Raw genomic sequence first — 10,949 nt, 5'->3', positions numbered from 1 at the left:
TGACCTGGTTAATTTTGTCGGTTTGATCAAGGTTTTGCGCTTCAACATAATTACTGTACGCATGTGTAAAGCTCTTACAATTTAAGAAAGGGGGGGGGGGGGTCAAATAATGACAAAACAAGGACATGAAAATTAACTTACCCTATAGTACAATGTGCTGCTGTGAGCACCCAGTATTTATTTATCAAGGATCCTCCACAAAAGTGTTGTCCTCTAGTTGACTGTATTGATACAAGGTATTTGATGGAATGGGGTGCAGGGGCATATCCTCCCACTATACGCCCTTGTATCAGCTCCTGGCCTGTGATATAAAAAAAAAAACATAAGGATATAGTACACAACACAATCACATACAGTTGTAACAGTTACTGTGGCAGCACACACCTCATAAAGACAACATCATAGGGTTTTATGGCACAGATGCTGTACAGATCAATAAAATCCAATCTCAGGCGTGCACAGAATCAGAGTCAATATCAATCACGTTTCACTGTGGCCATTATAGAGTGTAGCCTCTCATGTTGGTAACATGTTTTGGGGGACAATATTGAATTTGACCTGGATTGGATCTTATTTTCCATGACATGCTTTGTTTTGCTTGTGCTGTTTCTGTGAATCCATATAAAGCATCTTGCGAAGACTGTTTCAGAGTAACATCCCTCATTTTACTGTTGTCTGTTTACTCATCATGTATAGGAGAGGATAAGATAGAATAGGATAGGATACAATAAACTTTATTTTCCCAGAAGGAACTAAGGTCCATGTACTACATTAACTAAGGTTTATCTGCATCATAATTGCCACCTTTTTGTCTTTTTGTATTGTCCTAGAAGGGGAAATTGTCTAGGACACAGTCTAGTAGGTACAGTATGTATTTAATAAAGTTAACACACAGAAAACCCAGGTTTGAGCACCACCCACTGGGCAAAAAACTGGTTCAAACAACATTGTTTCCATGTCATTTCAACTAAAGAAATCAATGTGATGACGTTGAATCAATGTGGAAAACTGATTGGATTTGCAAAAGTCTTCAACGTAAGGGAGTTTCAACCTAAATCCAATGACATTGTGACATGTTTTGTTGATGTTATGTTCAATTCACATTAGTTGACAACTCAACCAAATGTAAATCAAAACTAGAAGTTGAAATGACGTCTGTGCCCAGTGAGTAGAGACCAGACAGGAACTGAGATCTCTCTATGGCATGAAAGCCAATGCTCCATTAGGTTCCTGGATATTGATCCTGTCCCATGCTATAATTAGACAGTTCCGTGTAAGAAGCAGCAGGAAAGGTAACCCTATACAATATGACCTAGCACGGAATAGACTGCACTGTTTAACGTTCATTGTCATGAGTCTTGCCCTGGAGGCAGAACTGAGCGGTTTCCGCTACATGGTATGTGGTTTTCCCATCTAGCTATCTTAAGATGAATACTCTGGAGAAGAGCGTCTAATAAATTATTAAAACGTCAAATATAAATGTAATGGACGAGCTGCAAAGTCAGAATTGGCTATATTGTCAAAATTCATGGAAACAAAAATGTGCTTTTTGGTCATCATTTAAGGTTAGGGTTAGGCATTAGGGATAGCAGTGTAGTTAATGTTAGTGTTAAGGTTAGGTTTAAAATCTGATTTTGACTTTGTGGCTCTGCCAGCAAGTGAACACTCCGCAGAGCTGCCTCCAGTACAGGAGTCATCTCAGTAAATGCCAAGCTGCATAGACTGCACCCTTATTCTGGTACAGTATGTGCTTGAAATGGATGATGACTATGTCCTGTCTACCACAGGATGAGAACACAGTATGAGAACTAGCACGTTAATGATATACGTAAGTCTATGGAACTAAGACCTAGGGAACTAACACATAATGAACAAGAACTAAGGCACAGAGAGCATGTGTTTGAAGACACTAATCTGAATCTACCTTGATTTTAACTTCCATGGCTTAATAAACATGCGTTGCTTCCATAGTTTTTCAATCCAAAGGTATAACTGAAATGCATTTTTGAACTTGGATACATACATTGCCTCTTTCCTGTAATTGATATGTGAAAACAGTGTCTAGAGTAAAAATGCATTATTGAGCATCTGTTAAAGAAGCTAAAAATAGTACGAGAAGAAAATCACCTCATGAGTGTTTGGGTGAAAACGTAGCTTGTCAATAATTGTTTGGTCAGACAAATAAGTCAGACATCATAACTTGCCTTTTCAGATGAGAGTGAGCCTGACATTTTCGATAAATGACTCTTCCCACTTTGGACCTCAGCCATAACTGTCAAAGTGATTTCATTTCTAAATTAGGATTCCTAATTACAAACAAATCAACTGTAGCAATAATCATCTCTAGATAAAAATGACAGTGACAAATAATTGGCAAAAAGATAGTCCCAAGGGGTATATGACATCAGAAAAAATAAATACAGAACATAGAAAAACTGTTAAAGCTTACGATATAATGACCATAATGAGCAAATTCTACTATTATCCTTTCTAAATTTTTTACCTTCGTCTTTTCACATTCAATCATAAAATCAGCATTCAATGGACTAGTCATCCAAGCACAGCCACGTACTACAACAGTAAATTAACCAGAAAATAGAAAATGAAACATTTGCTTACAGCTCACAGCAAGGAGTTCCAGAAGTATACATAGTAAAACTGAAGGCAGGTCCATGCTGAAACAAAGGAGAGGCCAGACCAGACAGAGACGTTCACCTTGACCTGTGCTACACTAATCCAATCTTAAGGTGAAGGGATCTAGGAACTCAACAGTATTCTCAGGTTTCTTAGTTCCGATGTCCGTTTCCATGGCCACTCTGTCGTCCTGAAACAATATATACAGTGCATCCTGAAAGTATTCAGACCCTTTGACTTTTTCCACATTTTGTTACATTTACAGCCTTATTCTAAAATGAATTAAATCGTTTTTTTTATCAAGCTACACACAATATCCCATAATGAAAGCAAAAACAGGTTTATAGAAATGTTTGCACATTTATAAAAAAATACAAACGTAAATATCACATTTACATAAGTATTCAGACCCTTTACTTAGTACTTTGTTGAAGTACCTTTGACAGCGATTACAGATTCGAGACGTCTTGGGTATGACACTCCAAGCTTGGCACACCTGTATTTGGGGGGATTCTACCATTCTTCTCTGCAGATCCTCTCAATCTCTGTCAGGTTGGATGTGGAGCTTCACTACACAGCTATTGTCAGGTCTCTCCAGAGATGTTCGATCCGGTTCAAGACTGGACTCTGGCTGGGCGACACAAGGACCTTCAGAGACTGAAGCCACTCCTGCGTTGTCTTGGCTGTGTGCTTAGGGTCGATGTCCTGTTGGAAGGTGAACCTTCGCCCCAGTCTGAGGTCCTGAGTGCTCTGGAGCAGGTTTTCATCAAGGATCTCTCTGTACTTTGCTCTGTTCATCTTTCCCTCGAACCTGACTAGTCTCCCGGTACCTGCTGCTGAAAAACATGCTGCCACCACCATGCTTCACCATAGGGATGGTGCCTGGTTTCCTCCAGACGTGACACTTGGCATTCAGGCCAAAGAGTTCAAACTTGGTTTTATCAGGCCAGAGAATCTTACTTTTGGCAAACTCCAAGCGGGCTGTCATGTGCCTTTTACTGAGGAGTGTCTTCAATCTGGCCACTCTACCATAAAAGCCTAATTGGTGGAGTGCTGAAGACATGGTTATCCTTCTGGAAGGTTCTCCCATCTCCACAGAGGAACTGGAGCTCTGTCACTGGACTGGAGTGACCATCAGGTTCTTGGTCACCTCCCTAATCAAGGCCCTTCTCCCCCGATTGCTCAGTTTGGCCAGGCGGCCAGCTCTAGGAATGATGGATGCCACTGTGTTCTTAGGGACCTTCAATGCTGCCGTAATGTTTTGGTACCCTTCCCCAGATCTGTGCCTCCACACAATCCTGTCTCGGAGCTCTACGGATAATTCCTTCAACCTCAACGGTTTGGTTTTTGCTCTGACATGCCCTGTCAACTGTGGGACCTTATATAGACAGGTGTGTGCCTTTCCAAATCATGTCCAATCAATTGAATTTACCACAGGTGGACTCCAATCAAGTTGGAGAAACATCTCAAGGATGATCAATGGAAATTGGAGCACAATTTCAAGTCTCATAGCAAATACTTATAAGGTATTTCTGTTTTTTATTTGTAATACATTTGCAAACATTTTTAAAAACCTGTTTTCACTTTGTGATTATGGGGTATTGTGTGTAGATTGATGAGGAAACATTGAATTGCATAAATTTTCGAATAAGGCTGTAATGTTGAAAAAGTCGAGGGGTCTGAATACTTTCCGAATGCACTGTAACTGAAGCAGCAGCAGCGTAAAGCCTACACCCCCTGGGGTAACCTGTACTGTGACCTTTTCAGTCTTTTCTAATGATTAGAAAGGAAGAAATGTGAGGCTGCTGATTGCTGCTGGGATGGGGAGATGTTTTTCTCTAGTTTCCAAGGGACAAAAGGGCAATTTCCACGGAAACAGAGTGATGCTGAGACTTAGATTTTTCACTTTAATATACATGCCAAACATAAAACCAATGATTGCAAAGTTGAACAAACCATACAATTCTATGCACAAAGACTAATTTTAACAATTTCCACTGAACATTTTACAAAAATCCATTCACTTGAAGAACAGCACAGCTGCAAAGTTTGGTAACAAAATTACGGTTTGTGCTGTCTGTGCCGTCATTCTGTTACCAAACTTTGCATCTGCGCTGTTCTTCAAGTAAATGTGTTTTTGTAAAATGTTCAACACACTGGTGTAGGTGTAAATATTCTGAATGAATGCAACAACCTGCTATGCGTTTTGTCTCGACCTGCAACTGATTGAATTGGGGCCTAAATGTAATACACTGTCTTACCATAAGATCACCCCTGGTGAGTGTTTTACGGCCAAAGCACTACCAATGTGTATGAGAAATGGGCTGTACCACCAATGTGTATGTAAAATGGGCTGTACCACCAATGTGTATGTAAAATGGGCTGTACCACCAATGTTTATGAGAAATGGGTCGACTTCATGTCTTAATGAAAAAGAGAGTGAAGAGTGAGGTTTCTCAGCTCTTCATCATTATTGTGCCTTTTCTTATTGATCTCTACTGTCTGGAGTGATTGACTACCGTTTGACTGAGCCGCAGCAGTGTACTGCCTCAGGCTTGGCCCAGTACATCTTCCCAACAGGCCTGGCTGGGGCATCATTAAAAATGGAGCACAGAGCATTGACAGGGCTCATCAGTGCCATTTTACGCACCCTCTCTCTATGTATTTCTCTCTCTTTGTCTCCCTCTCACTATCTCTCTCACCAGTGCCACCTTCCCTTAGGTGGACCTCCTGACCTCAGCCAGCTAATGGCCCTCAGCCAGCTAATGGCCCTCAGCCAGCTAATTTGCATCTGACACTGTCTGACACAGCAAGCAACCCCCTCCCTCCCTCCCACCTCTCTGCTGCTCATCCTCTGGGTGCTGACCAAAGCTGTTTTTCCACGGTGCAAGGGCATTACCCCATCTTCATATCCCTGGGGTCATGGATAATTGGGGTCAATACCATATTAATTCTGTCAATTCAAGAAGTAAAACTGAAATTCCAATTTTCCTTTTTGTAAAGAAAATTAACTGGAATTTCAGTGGAATTTACCCAAATCCTACCTGTCCGTATGACGGTGACCTCACTGTTTTGACCCCTGACCTGTAACAACATTTGATATCGAGATGAATTTACCTTACAGTCCAACTCAGGTGTCTGTTATTTAAGTTTTTGTAGCAGATAGATATCAGTGGACCACGCACTCACTAAATTCCAGTTCCGGAATCTAAAAAGGTCAAACGTAAATACTCTGTTAATTCCTTCTTACATATACTCTAATCCAGAAAGGTTTTGTGTTTATCTTGATCTACATTGGGACAAATTATATGAAATCTTAGAAAGTTGATTACACCCTAACATGTGCATACAGTATTCTATATATCCTTTATACTGTAACATATCCTTCTGGAAAAATATATACAGAATCATGACTGTATATCATTTCACACAACGTATCTATCTAATAACGTGATATCACTAACACAGTGGCAATCAGGAAAGAACATCCTTGAGCATAATGTACTGCATAATGCTTTCTTCAAAATGTCTATTATTTCATTTCTGAATATGTGGAAAATATTGCAAACGTATGCTGTTGAATTGCAAACAGTGTGATATACACAGTAATGTGACACGCTCTACTTTTCCTTTCAGGAAAAGATGAACATGACCTCAATAAACCCAATTTACCGTAAGAGCATAATTGGAACAGGGTGCTACAAAGGCCCATATATAAAGCAGAGTCATGAGCCACTGTCTGCCCTTGGACCACCTCAACAGCCATTAGTAAATCACAGTCCTTGGTAGTGGTGTAAAGTACTTAAGTAAAAATACTTTAAAGTACTAAGTCATTTTGGGGGGTATGTACTTTACCTTACTATTTATATTTTGACAACTTTTACTTTTACTCCACTATATTCCTAAAGAAAATATGTACTTTTTACCCCATACATTTTCCCTGACACCAAAAAGTACTCGTTACATTTCGAATGCTCAGGCAAGACAGAATTATGATCCAATTCACTCACCTATCAATATAATGCGTTGTCATCATCACTACTGAATCCGATCTGATGGACTCACTAAACACAAATGCCATGTTTGTAAATTATGTGCCCCTGGCTGTCCGAAAAATTAAAAATAATTGTGCCATCTTGTGTGCTTAATATAAGAAATTTGATGTATAGCATTTACTTTTAATTTGTACTTTTACTCAAGTATGACAATTGAGTACTTTTTCCACCACCATACTTAAATACATTTAAAACAAGATAATTGTAGACTTTTACTCAAGTAGTACTTTACTGGGCAACTTTTACTTTTACTTGAGTCATTTTCTATTAAGATATATTTACTTTTACTCAAGTATGACAATTTAATACTTTTTCCACCACTGGTTCTTGGTCACAACCATCAAGCAGAAGAGTGTCTGCTAGCGAGTGGTTTAATAACATACTGTATAGGGATGGAGAGGTTCATCTGTGTTACTGTCACAGCAGTAATGAGCGCTATAGGGAGCTGTCAGATGTTGTTTTGTCAATTTGTGTCAATAGGCTTGTTCATTCAGGAACTCAGGCCTGGTTTGTAACAAGTATATTCATAGTACAACTCCTCAGTCCTGTATTTGTGAGTAACAAAAGAGTTGGCTTAGAATTGACCTACAAAACTGTTTCTGTCTGTTGGGAATTTTCCTATCAAGGTGTGGAGTATAGAATCAGAGATGGGATCAGACAACAATGTAAACGGTTATCACAATGACACTGTAGCTATAGTGGACAAATATATACATTCAATAATTTCCCGTTTCTTCAAAAAATCAGTTGACATTGAAATCATATTTTGGTCTCCCATGCCATTTTATTGGATTTTCAACATTGCACTAACTATTTTCCTTTCTGAAACTTAGGTTTACAATTCTTTGAATGTTTTATTTGGTTCCAAATGAAACATTCAAAGAAAAGAACACCCTTGGATCAAACATGTGGGAGGTTCAATGATGCTGTAGGGTTGCTGCCTCTGGTACCTGGGGCCTTAAACGTGTGCAAGGCATCATGAAATCAAGGTGTTTTGGACTCCAATGTTCAACCTAGTGTCCAACAACTGGGTCTCCGTTGAAGAGTATGCGTCTTTCAGCAGGACAATTACCCCAAACACATTAAAAACACCCAGGAATGGTTCAAGAAGAAATGGCGATACTGTATGTTCTGTAGTGGCTAGCGTTGAGTGCAGGTCGGAATCACATTGAAAGCAGCAGTTGGTTGAAGTCACCCCTTAAACTTTGCAGAATTGGAGCAGTTTGCAGCTCAACAGAGGGCCAAGCTTCCAGTAGAAAAGTGCAGCAAGCACATTGATGGCTACAATAAGCATTTGTGGGCAGTTATCTTTGCCCTGCGATAGACTAGCGTCCTGTCCAGGTGGTGTACTTGTACATCCAGCTGCCTCACGCTTCAGAAATAGGATATACTGTAGGCTCCTGCTCCTATGAGCCATTCCATCTGTCAAGGGTGCCAATATAAACTGAACAAAAATATAACATGTAAAGTGTTGGTCCAATGTTTTATGAGCTGAAATAAAAGATCCCAGAAATGTTCTATACAAACAAAAAGCTTATTTCTCTCAAATGTTGTGCACAAATTTGTTTACATCTCTGTGAGTGAGTATTTCTCATTTGTCAAGATAACCATCTGCTTGACAGGTATGGCATATCAAGAAGCTGATTAAACAGCATGATCATTACACAGGTGCACCTTGTGCTGGGGACAATAACATGCCATTCTAAAATGTACGGCTGTCTCAAGTTTTGAGGGAGCGTGCAATTGGCATGCCGACTGCAGGAATGTCCACCAGAGCTGTTGCCAGAGAATGTAATGTTAATTTCTCTACCATAAGCCACCTCCAACGTTGTTTAAGAGAATTTGACAGTACGTCCAACCGGCTTCACAACCGCAGACCACATGCAGACCACATAAAAATGTCCCAGTTCTTCCATGGCCTGGATACTCACCAGACATGTCACCCATTGAGCATGTTTGGGATGCTCTGGGTCGACGTGTATGACAGCGTATTCCAGTTTCCAACTTCCAGCAACTTCGCACAGCCATTGAAGAGGAGTGGAACAATGTTCCACAGGCCACAATCAACAGCCTGATCAACTACATTTTTTTGAGCAGAGTACAAATAGCAAATAGAGTACTCTGAAAGGTAAATACTTCTGTATGCGTGAGTGTGCCTGTTTGTGTGCAGGCTGTAGTCTGCAAACAAATCTAATGCAAAAAGAGCTGTGTCCAGCCCTGAATAACCTTTGTATGTGCCATCTTATCATCATCAACAAGGGTGTCAGGTCTTTTAGAAAAGGTTCTTATGACCTTTGAAGTCCCTGTAGTCCATTTCCATTGAACAGTGTACAACACAACAACTTACATGATCAGACTAACATTGTTAGTTTACAGCAGGTGTAAAACAGTGTAAAACAGCAGGTAACATACAGCAGGTGTAAAACAGTACAGTGAAATCAAATCAAATTGTATTTGTCACATGCGCAAAATACAACAGGTGTAGACCTTACCGTGAAATATTACTTACAAGCCCTTAACCAACAATGTAGTTCAAGAAATAGAGTTAATAAAATATTTACTAAATAAAAAAAAGTTTAAAAAATCTAATCAATCAATAGGTAACACAAGAAATCTACATAACAATAACCAGGCTATATACAGGGGATACCGGTACCGAGTCAATGTGCGGGGTACAGGTTAATCAAGGTAATTTGTGACTATGCATAGATAATAAACAGCAAGTAGCAGCAGTGTAAAAATGTAAATACTTCGGGTGGCCATTTGATTAGTTGAATTGTTCAGCAGTCTTATGGCTTGGGGTAAAAGGTGTTAAGGAGCCTTTTGGTCCTAGACTTTGCGCTCTGGTACCGCTTGCCGTGCGGTAGCAGAGAGAACAGTCTATGAGTCTTTGATAAATGTTTGGGACTTCCTCTGACACCGCCTAGTATATAGGTCCAGGATGTCAGGAAGCTTGGCCTCTGCGCCTTCCGATCAGTTGCCATTGCAGGCGGTAATGCAACCGGTCAGGATGCTCTCAATGGTGCAAATTAATGTAGGTGTAAATTAATGTCGGATAATATAACACATTAGGTCTGGTAAAAGATAATACAAAGAAAAAACATGCATATTTTTTTTTGTACCATCATCTTTGAAATGCAAGAGAAAGGCCATAATGTATTATCCAGCCCAGACGCAATTTAGTTGTTGGCCACTAGATGGCAGCAGTGCATGTGCAAAGTTTTAGACTGATCCAATGACTGATCCAATGATGTTTGTACATGTTGTACCAAGACTGCCCAAATGTGCCTAATTGGTTTATTAATACATTTTCAAGTTCATAATTGTGCACTCTCAAACAATAGCATGGTATTATTTCACTGTAACAGCTACTGTAAATTGGACAATGCAGTTAGATTAACAAGAATTTAAGCTTTCTGCCCGTATCAAATATGTCTATGTCCTGGGATTTTTTTAAATGACTTACAACCTCATGCTAATCACATTATCCTATGTTAGCTCAACCGTCCCTTGGGGGGCACACCGATCCTGTAGAGGTTTTAAAGAAGTATTTTTAAAGGGATACTTCAGGATTTTGGAAATGAGGCCCTTTATCTACTTTTCCGGCGTCAGATTAACTCTTGGATACCATTGTTGTGGTATCCAAGAGTTGAGCCACACTCATGGAGTGGAGCCACACTCATCCGGCCCAAGTAGGTGTGTGTCTGCTGCCCACTGCTGGAAACGGTGAGTACTGACTACAATTATGGGAGAGTGATGGATAACAGTGTACAGTGTACACAATAGCATATTTGGGTGGATTCATCTTAGCTCGAACGGGTTTTGGACAATTCTATTCTAATTCTAACCGTACTCTGCTCCTGGTCATGAAGAATTAAGGATAATTCTCCTCCATTTATCTGTCTGTTATCTCAATGTCTTGGGGTCTGTTTCCCAGCCCCAGATGAAGCCATCTTTTGGACTAAAAAGCATTTGATTTTTTAGTCCAGGATTAGGCTTAATCTGTGTCCGGGAAACCGGCCCATTATGTATTATGTCCAGATTCGTCCAACTCTATATTCACCCACCCCAGAGTATACTGATCTAACCTCTCCTCCCCCTGTTTCCATAGTTACCCGTACACCCTGCGTCAGTACCTGGAGGTGAACGTGCCCAGCAGGAGAGAGGGCTCTCTGATGTTGCTGCAGCTGCTGGACCTCTTCTTCATTTCAACCAACATTGAGTAATCATATTGTTATTTAATATCTTTATTGTGCAGAT

The sequence above is a fragment of the Salvelinus sp. IW2-2015 genome, linkage group LG17 (assembly GCF_002910315.2).
Source record: "Salvelinus sp. IW2-2015 linkage group LG17, ASM291031v2, whole genome shotgun sequence".
NCBI classification, from domain to species: domain Eukaryota; kingdom Metazoa; phylum Chordata; class Actinopteri; order Salmoniformes; family Salmonidae; genus Salvelinus; species Salvelinus sp. IW2-2015.
This window is presented reverse-complemented; position numbering follows the sequence as displayed.